A 17,339-nucleotide genomic window follows, 5' to 3' on the forward strand; every position below is an offset into this window, starting at 1 on the left:
CAGACCCAGGCCACTTTAAAAATCACAGAAAGTGACAGGGAGCCTTGGGTGGCTCAGTTGGTTAGGTGACCGACTTCAGCTTAGGTCATGATCTCGTAGTTTGTGAGTTTGAACCCCATGTCGGGCTCTGTGCTGACAGCTCTGAGCCTGGACCCTACTCCAGATTCTGTGTCTCCCCCTCTCTCTACCTCTCCCTTGCTCATGCTCTGTGTCTGTCTCTCAATAATAAATAAACGTTCAAGAAAAATTTTTTTAAATCACAGAAAGTGACACCTAAGGTGTACTTACAAATTATGAAATGAAGGCCAATCCCTTCAGTTACCCCTGCAGAATCTGAGGTCCAGGGGTGCACTTTCTTGCCTTCTATCATCTAGCTAGTGAGTGCATTTATCACCTCTTCTACAAACCCGCTAAATTCCCTTCATCTGATTACAATTCCTCTGGATCTCAGTATCCTCATAGTATAATCCCACCTAGAGGTTTCATGTTGGAAAGGATAGGATCTGGAGTCAGACTGGCTGACTCAGCTCTGCAATTTACCAGCTGTGAACCTCACCCAAGTCCCCTAAAGTTCTGTTGGCACCATGTCCAACATCTGCTGAGTGGGGATGTTAACAGGGTCATTGTGACAACATCTAAATGAGATCTATTTAAAACCCTTAGTACTATGCCTAGAACAGTACTAAGTTATGAGACCATCTCATAAACATTCGCAATTGGTATTACATTCATGAGGTTCCTTCTGTGTGCCACTTCCAAGGAAGCAAACTGGAACAACCAAAGAAGCTTATTAAGTCTGTTGAAAAAAACGAAACAAAAAACAGGCCCAAAATGGAGTCACTTGTGCAAAGCCCCACATCAGCAAACCAAGACTTCATACATAACCTAATTATAGTCTCAACCTCTCCCAGGAATATAAACTTAAAGCAGTCAATCTGGAATTTCCTGGTCAGCATTAGTGAGGTAATCTGTCTGACAGTCCCTGAAAGAAAGATGAGGTCACCCACTCTTTCCCTGTCCCTGCCCTCTTCTGCCCGTAAAAGTCCCCCATTTTGTACAGCTCCTCAGAGCTCCTTTCTATTTTTAGATGAGATGCAGCCCAATTCATGAATTACTGAATAAAGCCAATTTGATCTTTAAATTGACACAAATGAATTTTTTCAACATTTCCATTTGAAGTATCCCAAAAAGAGATGGTGCTTACTCTCCTAGAAACTAAAAAGTACTAAGCAGATTCACTGTATCATTCTATTTGGATAATTCCAACCTTTGCAATCCATTGAGGATAGTTGGTTGCTTTGCCCAAACTGTTCAGACAATTACCTCACCTTTTCCTTTGCTTTAGTTGTAAAGCCCAGGGCAATAATAACTAATTTTTTAGACTTCATCTTCCCAGGAGACCATAAGTTCTATTGTAGCATCAAAAGGAGGAAGACCTGCCTCAGAAAGCTGGCAAAGGCCTAGGAAAAAATGAAATTGTTCCTCTGGAACCTGTTTGATCCTAAAATGCCAACTCAAGGATTGTTACTCAGGTAACAGTGTGTGGCTGTGAGTTCTATTTGAGTATCACAGAGACAGAGAGCCCAAATTACAAAACATGATATGCATTTGCAAGGCGGTTTTCTTATTTACTTTCTCTCTGGTCCCCAAGGAGCTAATGACTATCTCTAGGATGTTTTTGGAAAATAAGAATGGCAGCACTGGCTCTGGCCACAGGTTACCATTTCAAGATCACTGAAAAACACAAACCCATTTCCCTCAAAAGGATTTCCACCTTCTAGAGGAAAGCCTTTTCAAATGGTAAGGCTCCTCATCCTAGTTAGAAATAAGACTTTAATTATAAGACACATTAAGAAAAGTGATATTTAGGTCACCTGGATGGCTCAGTCAGATAAGCGTCTGACTCGATTTTGGCTCAGGTCATGATCTCACAATTTGTGAGATCAAGCTCCACAATGGGCTTCGTGCTGACAGCATGGAGCCTGCTTGGGATTCTCTCTCCCTCTCTTTGCCCCTCCCCTGCTCATGTGCACGCGTGCGCTCTCGCTCGCTCTCTCTCTCTCTCTCTCTCTCAATCCCGATCAAAATAAATAAAATAAACTTTTAAAAAGTGACATTTAAGTGTCCCCTGGGAGGTGCCTGGGTGGCTCAGTCGATTAAGGGTCCAACTTCGGCTCAGGTCATGATCTCACAGTTCGTGGGTTCAAGCCCTGATTCGGGCTCTGTGCTGACAGCTCAGAGCCTGGAGCCTGCTTCAGATTCTGTGTCTCCCTCTCTCTCTGCCCCTCCCTGGCTCGCACTCTCTCTCTCAAAAATAAACAAACATTAAAAAAAAATTTTAAATGTCCCCTGGGTTTCAGCAGAATCTTTCCTAAAATGAGACCAGCAGAGAGAGTTGGATGTGGTTTGAATGTAGGAAGGAAGGCAGGGCCAAAGGAAAGGAAGATCTTGGGCTAGTGTGGTAGATGATATTTACCAACTTCACAATTCCCCTGCTTCCAGCTTTACTGGCAAGCCCTGGAGTTTCCCTGGGCCAAAATTTGAGTTCAAGATCCAGCCAGTTCCACCTGGCATTCTGGATTTCTCACTAACCCAAACACAGAAGTAACCATAGAGCCATGGGCCATATGAGATTACTGTAAAGGAGGACCAACAGCCAGAAGATGAAGCCTGTGTCCAGCAAGGTCCTTCTGGCATTTTCTTTTCCTGATTTCTACCCATGGCCTCCTGTTCTTCTTGGGACAGGACTCAGGGTATCCCTCCTACAGTGAACTGGATTTCAGGGCCCAGATGGTGTTCTGAGACCTCAAGCAGAGAAGTGGGACTTGGTGATGCAACAAGAAGAGGCAGGGGATGTATTCATCCACATCAATGTCTTATAGATTGGATGTCATAGAGTTTTGCTTTCCTCAGGGAGAACAGTGCTTGGTCTATGAGTCACCTGGGTGAGGCTTGACTGATCTGGGTGGGGCTCATTCATGCACCTGTGTTCAGCCGGCAAGACTACTAGCATTTGGCTGATGTAGGATGGCCTTGATTTGAAGGGTCTTGGGTCTTCCATAAATGCCTCTCTCTCACATTTTTCCAGCTGGCTGGTAGCAGAAACCACAGCATGAAGGCATGAAGACAGGGAAGACATTAACTGGGACAATTAATGAAATCAATCTACTAAAGCATCTATCTTTCATGTTGGAAGACTCTCAAACCTTTGGTTCTCCATTCCTATTTAGGTGTGAAGAAATAGCCAACTGGAAGCTCTGTGGAGGGTGGACTTATTGACAGCTGGAGGTCCCTATAAGATAGACAAAAGTCCCTTCTGGGGCCTCCAAATGTCTTTTCTTGGGGGTGTTTAGCTTCTCAGAGAAAAATACTCTGATCTTCTTCCTAGGGCAGGGGATATACTCTGATAATTCTTTTATTTCTAATTTTTTCTGCAGCTTTATTGAGATAAAATTGACATATAATGTTGTGTAAGATTATGGTGTACATTGTGATGATCTGCTACCTATATACATTGTGAAATGACTACCATAATCAGGTTAGTTAATACATCCATCACCTCACATAATCACCTTTTATTTGTGTCTGTAGTGAGAACATTTAAGATTTACTCTCTTAGCAAACTTCAAGCATATAATCCAGTATTGTTAACTATATTTATCATGCTGTACTAATGTATATACTAATATACTAATGTATATTAGTACAGCATGGTAAATATAATGGATCATGATACTAATGATGCCCTAAACTTATTCATCTTATAAATGGAAGTTTTTACCCTCTGACCAACAACTCCCCATTTCCCCCACCTCTATTCTACTCTCTGTCTCTATGCGTTCAACTTTTTTATATTCCACATATAAATTAATTCATTACAGTATTTGTCCTTCTCTGACATATTTTACTTAGCATAATGCCCTCAAGGTCCAACCATGTTGTAAATGGTAAGAATCCCCTCTTTGACGGGAACCCTCTTGCAATGTTGGTAGGAATGCAAACTGGTGCAGCCACTCTGGAAAACAGTGTGGAGGCTCCTCAAAAAATTAAAAATACAACTACCCTATGACCCAGCAATAGCACTCCTAGGAATTTACCCAAGGGATACAGGAGTGCAGATTCACAGGGGCACAGGTACCCCAATGTTTATAGCAGTGCTTTCAACAATAGCCAAATTATGCAAAGAGCCTAAATGTCCATCAACTGATGAATGGATAAAAAAGATGTGGTTTATAAACACAATGGAATACTACTTGGCAATGAGAAAGGATGAAATCATGCCATTTGCAGCAAGATGGATAGAACTGGAAGGTATTATGCTGAGTGAAGTAAGTCAGTCAGTCAGAGAAGGACAGATATCATATGTTTTCATTCATATGTGGATCTTGAGAAACAACAGAAGTCCATGGGGGAAGGGAAGGGGGAAAAGTAGTTACAAACAGACAGGGAGGGAGGCAAACCATAAGAGACTTAAATACAGAGAACAAACTGTTGGTGGATGGGGGGATGGGAGAGAGGGGAAAATGGGTTGATGGGCATTGAGGAGGGCACTTGTTGGGATGAGTACTGGGTGTTCTATGTAAGCCAATTTGACAAATTATATTAAAAAAATAATCTCTTCTTTGATGTGACTGAATAATATTCCATTATATATTACATTTTTTAAATTTTTTTAATGTGTATTTATTTTTGAGAGAGACAGAGACAGAGCACAAGTTGGGGAGGAGCAGAAAGAAAGACAGACAGACAGGGGGGGCGGGGAGGGAGACACAGAATCCAAAGCAGGTTCCAGGCTCTGATCTGTCAGCACAGAGCCCCACGCGGGGCTCAAACCCTTGAACGGTGAGATCATGACCTGAGCTAAAGTCTGACGCTTAACCGACTGAGCCACCCAGGAGCCCCTGTATCACATTTTCTTTATCCATTCATCTGTTGATGGACACTTAAGTTCTTTCCATATCTTGCCTATTGTAAACAATGCTGCAATGAACATGGGGGTGTGGACATCTCTCCAAGATAGTGATTTCATTTTCTTTAGATACATACCCAGAAGTGGGATTGCTGGATCATGTGGCAGTTTTACTTTTATTTTTTTGAAAAACATCTATATTGTTTTCCATAGTGGCTATACCAATTTCTTTTCCCAGAAGAATGGTGGCAAGGAGGGCTTGCCTGGCTATGATGGAGTGATGTGGGGGACCTTGGGGTGGTCCCTGGTCCAACTGCTGTGTGTTCAGATTTTCACCCAATTGTGCTTTATGGTGCCTGGTGACTCCCAGCACTGAGCCCCCTGAGGGTCTGTGGGAAAGCAGAGCATTTCACCATAGTATATTCTCTTCATAAACACTGAAGCTCCAACTTGAAAGTGGCTACTTCTGGAGAACCTGAATGGGGTGTAAGGAGGGGAGGTACAGATGATTCATGTTTGATATACTTTAGTACTAGTTGATTTTAAAGAACGTGCATGTATCTCTTTGATGAATTTAAATTTAATTTTAAAAGAAAGGTAAACAAGAAGGAAAGATATTTGACCCTTTTGCTTGGGAGCAGAATTCCAGTTTGAACCACTAGATCAATCCAGTTCATTTGGAAGCTGCAGTCTGAGCAACAATTAGCCCAGTCCCCTCATTTGTATCTATTTGCTTTTTTGAAGAAATGGTAGCACTTTTCACCCTTACTCACTTCACGGCACACATAGAAAAGGGTAATATTTGTACAGTGAACTGATTTCTCATGGCTACAGGCAACTTGGTCTAATGGCTGGTCCAAGCTGCCTTAGGCCTCTCCCAGGCACCTCAAAGACCAAGGGCACAACAATAGCTATGCACACCTGTAATTCAAGCATGTCAGTAAAGCAGCTTTGCCTCAAACTGTCTGTAGTAATGAACCCATTTTTCTATCTCTTTTTTTTTAATGTTTATTTATTTATTTTGAGAGGAAGATAGAGAGAGCACGCACAGGGGGCGGGGGGGGGGGGGGGGAGGAGGGTCAGATAGAGAAAGAAAGGAGAGAGAGAATTCCAAGTAGGCTATGCTCTATCAGCGTAGAGCCCAATGTGGGGCTTGAACTCACAAACCATGAGATCACAACCTGAGCAGAAATCAAGAGTTGGATGCTTAACCAACTGAGCCACCCAGGCGCCCCGACATGGTTCTATTTTAAGTGACTGGTACACAGCTCACATCACATGCCATCTACCACCCACAAGTTCAGTGGTACCCAGTGGCCCATCCCCTATTCAATGAAACAACCCATTGGTTCTAAATTTGGATGCCACAGCAATGTCAGGTAGATTTACATATTTCTGAATGCTTTTCCATTTCTGTGTTTCTCTTGTCATGGACCAATAAAGACCTCACAGACAGGCATCAATGAGTAGTCCACATTTAATTTTCTATATCTAAAACAGTTAACATTTTTGTCATCTTTTTTTTCATCTGTTTTATTCCAGTTAGCCTTGTGTGTCAAAAGGCACACCCACAGCCTCTGTGAGACATTCTTCTTCCTTAGAGAATTAATCCAATCGCCTCATTTTTTAGATGAAGATGCTGAGAGCCAAAGAGATAAATGACTTTCCAAAAGTCCCACAGTTGGCTTGTAACAAACCTCCTGTGGCAAACTTCAGCCTGACGGGTTTTTCTTAAAGTTTTATTTATTTTTAAGACAAAGAGAGCATGAGTAGGGAGGGGCAGTGAGAGAGGGAGACATAGAATCTGAAGCAGGCTCCAGGCTCTGAGCTGTCAGCACACAGCCCGACGCAAGGCTCGAACTCACGAACTGTGAGATCATGACCTGAGCCAATATAAATAAGAATAGTGCTGCCACATTCACTTTGGTGTGTACAGTATAGGACTGTCTCAGTCTATTTGGGCTGCTATAACAAAAATACCATAGACTGGATGGCTTATAAACCACAGATACATATTTCTCACAGTTCTAGAGGCTGAAAGTCCAAGATAAAGGCACAGCAGGTTCAGTATCTGATAAGAGCTCACTTCAGTTTCACCGATGACCATCTTCTCCCTGTGTCCTCACATGATAGAAGGGGCAAGGGGTCTCTTATAAGGGTATTAATCCCATTCATGAGGGCTCCACCATCATAACCTAATCACCTCCCAAAGGTCTCACCTCCAAATATCATCATTCTAGGAATTAGGTTTCAACGTGAATTTGAGGGGTGGGGTGTAGTTTATCTGCAAACATTCAGTCTATAACAAGGAAGGAGCATACACTTCTCCAATTGCCTATAAGCTCCCCTCTGACAGATAGCAGCAGAACTCCTTCTTCAGAGAAGAGTCCGTGCCAAAGCTTGGCTCATGAGGCTAGAAGTTCCCTGGCATAGTAGACACGGACTCTTGACAACAAGCACAAAGCCATGTCAATCAAACACATCATTGGGGCCACCAGATCCCACTTGATTACAAAGGCTCTAAACAAGCCAGGCAGAGCACATTCACAGGCTGGCCTGCATGCCCGAAACTACATCACTTGAGGAAAAACTGAAAGAACATGAGATGTTCAGGCTGAAGAAGAAAAACTTCAAGGAGACACAGAGCTGTTAATAAACATTTAGAGGGCTGTCACAGGGCAGATGGACTAGGCATATTCCAAGGGGCCCCAGAGGTGTACATGAGCAGCAAATGTGTGAGAATGTCACTTTAATGTGCAGGTGAGCTTTCTAGCGATCACAGCTGTCTAACGATGTAATGACTGTTTTGAAAGGTAGTGAGTTCCCTATAACCAGAGGTATTTAAGCAGGGATGTTTTGAAAGGAATAACATATTGCCAGAAAAAATAAGGGATTTCCCAGTTAAATACGAATTTCAAATAAAACCTCAAATACATTTTTAGTATAAACTCGTCCCAAATATTGTGCAAGACATACTTGTATTAGAAAAGTATTTGTAGTTTATCTGAAATTCAAATTTAACCAGGTATCACCTATTTTTATTTGCTAATTCTGACCACCCTAAGTATTGAGGGAACAATCTGAGCTATGATTTTACCACTTTTTTAAAGATTATAGGAAGGTATGTTCAGACAGGCTGTTGTTGGTCTAAATGAAAAACATAATTTTTCTAAAGAAAAACGGCCCTCTCGAGTCTCTTAGAGCTAATACAAACTACCCAGCTGTTCCAGCCGGGTCTGTCATTACAGAGCTCAATAAAATGGATCCTCTTCAGCTCAGGAGGATTGAGAGCTACAGGGCTTCCTCACGCAACAATGAGAACTTGTCGGTTTTGTTTAGTAAACATAATGTTTGACACCAGGCTTTCCCTCAGCTTGTTTATATCTGACTGCACTGCCAGCCAGGGGCAAGGCCTGTGGCTCCATGGTCAGGGATCTTGTTAGAAAGAAAGCAAAGACCAGAGGTGTTCCCTGGAGAAAATACATAAGAGCCAATCAGAAAAGAATTCATGCAAAACCTCACTGCTTCCACCCAAGACCTACAGGACCTACATCCCTGCCGGTGCCACCTCGTGGGGAGATGAGGCTTCATCATCTGGTCTCTCCCCCTAACCCCCCATCCTGAACAGTGTGCTCTCAACTCAAAAATTAAGTCTATTTCTTGGCCTGGCAGGCCCTCTGTCAGCTGGCCCACCACACTGCCATGTTAAAAAATCCTAAACTGAAGCAGAAAGTATCAGAAAGTAATTCTGAGTTTCTTGCCTTTCAACAGTTTAAGCCAGATGTTTGCTCCTCACCAGCTCGGCCCACTGAGGGAGTCAGACCATTGCATTCAGCCAAATTGTTAATGCTAGAAAAGCTTTCAAAGGCTCTTGGCCTTAAAAGGGAAAACAGAAAGTGAAACACACCTAAAAGTTACTAGCCCATGTCTCTTGGCTCTCGCCACAGTTTGAGCTCTGTTTAAAACTGGTCCCACACCTGAGGGTCATTCCTTAGAGAACTGATGAGAGAAGGTGGCATCACCTCCAATCCTGGGGTAAGCCTACACCACCCAGCTATTCAGCGTGTTGGTCCAGCTCTGAACTGCTCCACAATGTCTCAAAGGACAAAGACAGTGACAATGGAGGACCACCTAGCTTTGGGAGGGTCTAAAAAGAGGAGGAGGGAAAGGGGACCCAGTTCAACTTGCAAATGGCCAAATTCATTCATTGACTGGCAGACTGGGAAGCAGGGGAGTCTGGTTTGTGAGGGACCTTTATCCAGAACTTCATTCCCCTCCTCCAGAACAGACTGATGCTGAGCAACCAGAGTCTAAACCCATCAACCTCCTGGCTCAGGCCAAGCTGAGCAGAGCTGAAAATAGACCTCATTCATCTATCTATTCAAGCAGCCAGCTTTGGTTAGGCTATGACAGGGGTGGCTCTGGGTAGCTATCCCACAGAAAACAGCTTTCTTTCTGTGGCTCCAGAGATGCCAGGTAGCCAAAATTCCAACTTTGTTCCATCAAGCCCCTGGAAATGGAAAATAAATCAGAAAGAAATTTAAGGCATATGTTTCTGTGCTTTGGGGGGACCTACCCTGAGCATCAACAGGATGCTCAACAGGAAACTCAACAGGAATCCATGTGAGTTGGGTTTCCCAGAGGACACCTCAATGAAGCATTTATTTTAAGGCCATGGTGACTGTTTTATCCAGCTGCAGCCAGGCCCTTCCAGGTGACTCACCAGAGAATTCTTATACCCAACAGAGAAAGACCCCGAAGGCTCATGCTCCTACTCCCTGGCTGTTTCTCTACTGATGCTGAGGCTGATGAGGAAGTTCCTCATCCCCATCCTGATTCAACACGCTCTTCCCTTCTCCTCCACCCCTACACTGCAGAGAAACACTTCCTCACTTTCCACTCTCCCCTCCTAAGTCATCTTAGTGAAAATATGATCCCATCATCGCAAAATGGGAACTGGTATCCCCCAGCCTCAGCTTACCACCATTTGTGCCAAAGTTGGAGCAAATGGTTTAAAACAGAGAATCAAGAGAGAAAAAGAAGGAAGTGACGATGAGAGACCAGGGGGCAAGAAGGGCAACAAGGAAGGAAATGGGAAATGAAGAGAAAGGAAAGTGTAAAGAGGGGGAAAGTAGGGAGAAAGAAGAAGAAAGGATGGGGAGGGAGGCTGAAAAATCACAGAGACACAATTATAACTGTTCTCCCTCTCAGCCTTCATAAGAATAAAATTTCACTTATAAAAGACAGAAACACCACTACCTCTGGGGCTATCCAGGGGCTGCAGGATTCCCACATCCAAGCCCCAGGAAGGAATAAAGGGCAGGACATGAAGAAGCACTTTCCATTGCAGCCCCAGGGGAAGGGCCATGGAGGGGCCATGGCAGGCCACCAGGGAGCATTCACCCTCGCACCCATGCAGATAAGGACCCCAAGTAGGAAGGACAGATGTCATTCCCTAGGCTTCCTCCCTCCCAGGTATCACATTGTTTGGGAATATGTTCTGGTTCTCCTCATGGACTTCCTACTACTAGAATCTCCCTGTATCTTGTGCCTCATTGGGACATGGCAGAAGACCCCCACTGGCAGTCCCTTCTTGAGAGTTAGAGAAAACTGGAATAAAAAAAAGAGATCAAAGGGGGTGCCTGGGTAGCTCAGTCAGTTAAGCAATGGACTTTGGCTCAGGTTGTGATCTTACAGTTTGTGAGTTTGAGCCCCGCATCAGGCTCTGTGCTGACAGCTCAGAGCCTGGAGCCTGCTTCAAATTCTGTGTCTCCCTCTCTTTCTCTCCCTCCCCCACTCATATTCATTCTCTCTCTCTCTCTCTCTCTCTCTCTCTCTCTCTCTCTCTCTCTCCTCTCTCAAAAATAAAATAAACATTAAATTTTTTTTTTAAACTACATCAAAGAAAGCTGGCATGGAACAGACCTATGGTCTATGTCCTTCATCTGGAGAAAAGGATATGACAGTAGGGTTCCCAGAAACCTCAACACCGTCCCCACCCTTAGCAAATTACCACCCTGCTTGAAATTCCTTTTACCATTTATCAGTTACCAATGCCTTATTGTGAATTGGCTTATCAAATTGCAAAAGAAGGGAAAAGGCATATGAGACCCTTCCCATCCAGGAGGACCTAGGGTCTTGGGCCATACTTGTGTGTATAAATGTATTTGTACACACACATTCATACATATCATATTTTTATACAACCTTTCCAATTACTATGCAAACTACTCCAAACCATGGTGTAAAACCACTATTTATCATGCTCATAAATTCATTGGGTCAGGAATCACAGCAAGAGTGGGAAAACTTTTCTCTGCTCTACGATAATGGGCTCTCAGCTGGAGGACCCAAAAACTGGGAATTGGAGTCACCCAGAGCCTCATTCATTCATATCCCTGGCAGCTGATGGTGGCTGAGGCCAAGATCTTAGCTGGGTGTTAGCCACAATACCTATGCATGGGCCACCCAATGTGGTCTGGGCTTCCACATAGTGGCTTATCCCCAGGTGCACATCCACTGATGAAAGCCACTCAGAAGCCATATCACCTTAGTACCTAACTCAGAAGTCACACAGACCCTCTTCTGCCACATTCTAGTCCCAGAGCCCCACCCAGTTGCAAGGGTGGGTGATGATTCCCAAATCTATACTTCTGAGCCATTCCTCTCTCTTAGATCCTAGAACTAATCACCAAATTGCCTATTAAATATGCCTAGCAGCTATCAAACTTCATCCAGGTAATACAGGCTCAACATGACCCACACTGAACTCACTGTCTGCCCTGTTCCTCCTCCTGAGAGAAAGTATATTTTCCAGGTCCCAGAGCTAGTTTGTTCTACTCTCTGGACGTGCATCTGCCTCTTTTTCTCCCCCAAAATACATGCTTTCCCAAACATTTCATGCAGACTGTTCATGTCTAATGTCCGTATCACATATAGAAAAAATCAAATGTCACTAGGTAAGGACGGTAATCACGTTCCAAAATATTAGGGAGGTTTTTGCAAGGAAAAGAACTATTTACATAATTCTAAGAGCTTAAGTATATGCCATAGGAAACCTGATGAGGTAGAAAAGCGAAACTATAGAAAGGTAGAATCAGAAAGGTGGGAGAGACAATACAGAATAAAAGACGAAGGACTAGGGTGATGTGGGGATAGAGTGGAGAGAAGAGAATCCTTGCCAAAGTTTCTCCATATCTTGAGACCTCACTCATATAGGGAAATGGCATCTGGGGAACCAGCCATGCCTAGATAATAACATCTCACTCCCAGCCTTGCACATTTTTCTCAAACAGTCACTCTCTCATGAATGCTGATAGTCCCCCTCTTGGGGGTGGTATCTGTCTCAATCTCAAGTCACCAATCCATAAAACCCTTGCTAGTGAAATGTTCAACTTGGACATCCACGTCATCAGCCAAGGATGAGCAAACCACAGCCCAGGCCAGATCCAGCCCACTACCTGTTTTAGTACGATACCCAAGCTAAGAATGGTTTTACATGTTTAAATGGTTGGAAAGTATCTAAAAAGAATAATATCTCATGACATATGAAAATTACATGAAATTGAATTTTTAGTGTACATAGTTTTGTTTGAATGCCTCCTGCCAATTCATTGCTGCTTTCACACTGCAACAGCAGAGTTGAGTTGTTGCATCCATAAATCCTAAAATATTCACTATTCAATATTCACAGTCCTTCACTGAAAAAGTGTTCAAACCTCTGCCTTAAATCCACCCAAGTTATATCCATCCCTCCCCCAACTTCCTTGGAAGAAACCATATACACTCCTATACCATCTACTAGACTCTCTTCCAAAGTAGCCCCAGAATCCTTAGTTGATTCAAATGGGTCATGCACTGCCAATTTAAATTTAAAAGCCTCTCTTCTTTTGCCTCCTTTAAAGCTCTTTGCAGTTGCTCCTATCTGCACTGAACTTTTCCTTTCTCTGAAATTCACCTGTTGTATAACTACCTAGTGTGACAATTTAATATGTTGCAGTTTTTATGTTTTGGTGTGTCAGTGCTATAAGCTCCTTGAAATAGGTTCTGTGTGTTAATTTAATAGGCATGGTTTGAGCTCTTAGTATGTGAAAAGCACTGTAGAGAAGTTGAAGAACCGTAAGGCACAATCTCTGCTTCCATGGATTTACAATCGGGGAGGTGGGATAAATTAATTTTTATGATACACACACACAAGGATGTGAGAGTTAAAAAAAGGGAATGATCTCATCCAATTGGGGCATAAAGAGTGGGAGCCAAACCAAAAACTAGCATGTGGCCTTCAAGAGCCATAAGAAGTCAGTAAAGTCAACCAGAATGGTAAACCCCAAAGGGACAAAAGTTATCCATGGGTCAGCTATCCCTTCCCACCCAGGGAGTTTCCTTCAGATTAGAAATTTGGAGGATGCAAGCTTCTTTTCAATAGAAGAGCTGTTTTCTTGCCTTGCCATTTGTATTGTACAAGACCAATGGCTAGAGACAGGGCCAGAGATTAACAGGTCCAGGGGATGGAATTTTGGCTGCAATATAAAGAAAAACTAATTGCTCAAAGATGAAACAGACAGCCTTAAGATAATATGAGCTGCCTCCTACTAAAAGAGGTCTAAATATACACTAGATTCTCACCTGAAGAGGGTATAGGCAATGGTTGCACTAGATCCTGCAGTAAAAGTATGAGTCACAGAGCAGCAGCATCTACATCACCCGGGAGTTAGATGCTAAGCAGATTCTCAGCCCTCACACCAGAACTACTGGGTTAGGATCTCCCAGACTCTAGTTATTAGAATTAACTAGACCTCAGGTGATTCACAGACACATGCTTTGAGAAGCACGAACTAGTAACCTTAAAATTCCTTGCAACCCTGACAGCCTAACCTTCAAAATCAGGAGCTGAGACCACTTGAGAAAGTAGTAGACATTAATAATGTTATTAGGGATAATATCCTTATTGCTTCTTTAAAAGAGACTTCCCAAAACTACCCACCAGCTTTCAGATATTTAGTATCATTAAGCTTATATTTTGTCAGGGGCACCAAGTCTGATTAAGGTAATTCAGGAAATACTGCAAATAAGACCTTCTAAATGGTCTGCTGTTTGAATTTTCATATGCACTCAATCCCAACATGCCATCAGGCTAAAACATCAACCAGTGCTTTCTTGGTTCATATCAGACCCATACCACTTATTCAGTCTCAGACAAGAGGGGACCCAACTCCAGAAGAAAGCAGTTCCTGGGAGCCTCTGTAATCCTAAGAACTGACATCTTGGGGGCTACTGCTTGTCAAATACTATCCTCACCCTCAATACCAAAAGAAAAAAGGAAGGCAAAGGATTTGCACAATCCCTTCCCAGTCTCCCCACCCCCGCCCACATTGTATTCTGCACACACGCTGAAGCATTAGCATCGGCTGATTTGGAAGGAATATTGGAAATGAAGTGATAGCAGAGTAAATGTCAATGCATTCAGTGTGACACCGTGAGCACCAGATCTTAAACAGCTTCATCATTGTGGCATTTACTGTATCCTGAAATAATATTAATCCCACTGTTGTCCTTCTTGATGGAATCATCCATGAATATGGTTTATGGGCCTGGCCAAAGTGATAATAGGTTAAAAGAACAGCCTATCCAGTGTTCCACTAAATTAAGGTCGCTTCATGGAATTTAATGAAACAAGTGCTGCGTGGGGTTTCCAAAGGACGTTCTTGTAATTCATGTCTATTTAGGGCTCCTGATAACCAGAAACCTAATTTCTTAGAGTAAAATAGCTTTTTGTAAAGCCTGGTCATATAGAAGAATAAAAAAGAAAAAACTTTAAAGGGCAATAATCAGACCTCAACTGTATTATTTTGTTATTTCAGATTTAAAGTTTAAGCAAAAAAAGTTGGGAGGGAGCCAATGAGACATTTTGAATAAAACCAAATATGAAAGTTAATCAGATTCATATGTCATTCTGCAGTTGAATGCTGAAACAAGGATCATGTCCTATCCTCTCCCTTTAGCCACATACCTAGGCCACAATGTGCTAAAAATGATGAGAAATGAAAGAGCTGTTCAGACTTGAGAATGGCAGAGGGAAGATAATAATGAATGTTTCTGCGCACCTATTTCCATTTCACTTGCCAAGGCTGAAAAGGGCTCAGAGTTTAAACCTTCTTTAAGAAAGCTATAACCCCAGATTCATGTCCCTGGAAGTATAAGAACATTCCATTGCCCCTGCTAAAGCCTGAGCCTAAAATATCAAACAATCACAGGTATCTATTTTGCATCCAGTATGGGTGGTAGGACATTCCACCCATTTAGAGTAAAGGTAAGTCACCAAATGATTCATCAAGTTCCTTCTGGACTGTACATTTTTCTTAATCCCTATCACTAGTGACTTTGTATTTTTGTTTGTTTGGGTGGGTGGGTGGGTGGAGGTTGCAAACTCAAACAGCAACAGAGGTCAGACAGGTAACTTAAATAGGTGAAGTGGGCTATGTAAATAGACAAAAGGTACTGGTTGGCACTGTCTTCAACAGCAGAATGTCCCATTGATAAGGAGAAGCCAGCATTGAGCTCAGGACAATTGCTTCCATGCAGGAATCTACACTTAGTGTTGTTATAATTTCTAATTTTTCAAAAGATTCCAGGAACTTCAATAGTTTTTTTGAGAAATAGTCTAGCTCTTTTAAATATTACAGGACATCATGTCTATGTCCCTAACTTAGCTGACAAGTCAAGAGTCTGTCCAGTCTATGTCAGGACAGCAGCCAGCAATGTAATTTAGGTTTAAGACACTGAATTGGAAAAAGGAAAAGGGAACGTAGTGCTAAATACAAACCCCAAAAGTATGTATAGCAACAACACAAAAGGCAATATGTTGATTTTATCACATTAAATTAAGAGAAGTCTGGGGGCACCTGAGTGACTCTGTCAGTTAAGCGTCCAACTCTTGATTTTGGCTCAGGTCATGATCTCACAGTCGTGGAACTGAGCCCTGTGTCAGGCTCCATGTTGACAGTGCCTGCTTGGGATTCTCTCTCTCCCACTCTCTCTGCCTCTCTCTCTCTCTCTCTCTCTCTCTCTCTCTCTCTCTCTCTCTCCAAATTAATAAATAAGCTTTCAATTATGAGAAGTCCCTCTTTCTCTACCTCATCTACTTGCTCTCTGCACTGGGCCAATTCACCACCAATTTTCAGTTAATTTTTGCTTTTTAGGCAAATCTTTATAATGTGCTTAAAGCCAGGGTAACTTTTTTTTTACTTCAGGCAGGTAGAAAGAGTCTGTAGCCTCCTACCACCTTTTGAGTGTCTCTTGCAGTGGGTCTCCATGAAAATTACTTTCCTCCCTTCCATTGAATGGCCAGTCTATTATGAACAGCGCTTTCTCTCTAAAAATTTGTGGCTATGTCTCTCTCAGTCAATTTCAGTTATATCTCTCAAGACAAAACTGGGTTAATTACCCAGAAAGTTGGCTGTCTTTTAAGGGCCCAATTTACTCTGACCCAGAAGACACATACATAATATATTCAGCACAAGCTCCCAGGGCAGCCTACCCAATCCTCAGCTCAGTCATGGCAGGACAGCCCAGTTCTTCTGCTTCTAAAAATGCAAAGGGTGTAATCTGTCCACATATAAGTGCCCAAGTGCCCCCTTTGGGAAGATGTACCCTAACGGTAAGCTAAGTAGAGGGCTGTAACAAGAGCAAGCGCTAACTCCAGCAGTGGGCAAGAAGGAAGAAAATGGCAAAAATTGCAGCAGCCATGCAAGCCTCATAGATTGGAGCAGAAAATCTCCAGCTGTCTGGATTTTCCAGAAGAAAGCAGAGTGTAAAAATGCAAGCCAAGGGTATGCCCTTCACATACATGGCCAGCCTCAGGTATGTCTGTTTCATGACACAACAGGTCTCCATAGCGTCCTTCTACCACCTCTCCTAGGAGTTCACAGCAAGGAGTCCGTACCTTGTGGCACCTTGTCTTGCTCTATCATTTAGCTCTTTCTGTGTCTTCGCCTGAGCTCAATTATGCACTTTTTAAAAACAGGGTATGGCTGTGATATCTCTTTATATTCAACACAAAGCTAACACTGAGCCTTGAGTGTAAGTCAATTTATGGACTTAATATTTATGGAAGGAAGGAAAGGACTTGTCTACCAACATACAAAAGTCAAACTCAGACACAGAGGAGAATTCCATCACATTAAGTGATAGTCAGAAGCAGGAAAAATTGGCATACCACCCATCAGTTAACAAACATTTAAGCAGCTGAGCATCTGACTCTTGATTTCAGCTCAGGTCATGATCCTAGGGTCATGAAATCAAGCCCCACATCAGGTTCCATGCTGAGCATAGAGCCTGCTTGGGATTCTCTCTGTCTTTGTCTCTGTCTCTGTCTCTGTCTGTCTGTCTCTCTCTCTCTCTCTCCCTGTCCCTCTCCCCTGCTTGCGTGTGC

General features: G+C 42.9%; 1 long non-coding RNA gene across 1 annotated transcript in view; it reads right to left on the reverse strand.

Annotated features, from left to right (window-relative positions):
• LOC125162732 (uncharacterized) overlaps positions 1 to 17,339 on the reverse strand; it is a 524,310-nt gene that overhangs the window by 417,029 nt on the left and 89,942 nt on the right. The gene's annotated exons all lie outside the window — the stretch shown is intronic.

The sequence above is a fragment of the Prionailurus viverrinus genome, chromosome A3 (assembly GCF_022837055.1).
Source record: "Prionailurus viverrinus isolate Anna chromosome A3, UM_Priviv_1.0, whole genome shotgun sequence".
Taxonomy (NCBI): domain Eukaryota; kingdom Metazoa; phylum Chordata; class Mammalia; order Carnivora; family Felidae; genus Prionailurus; species Prionailurus viverrinus.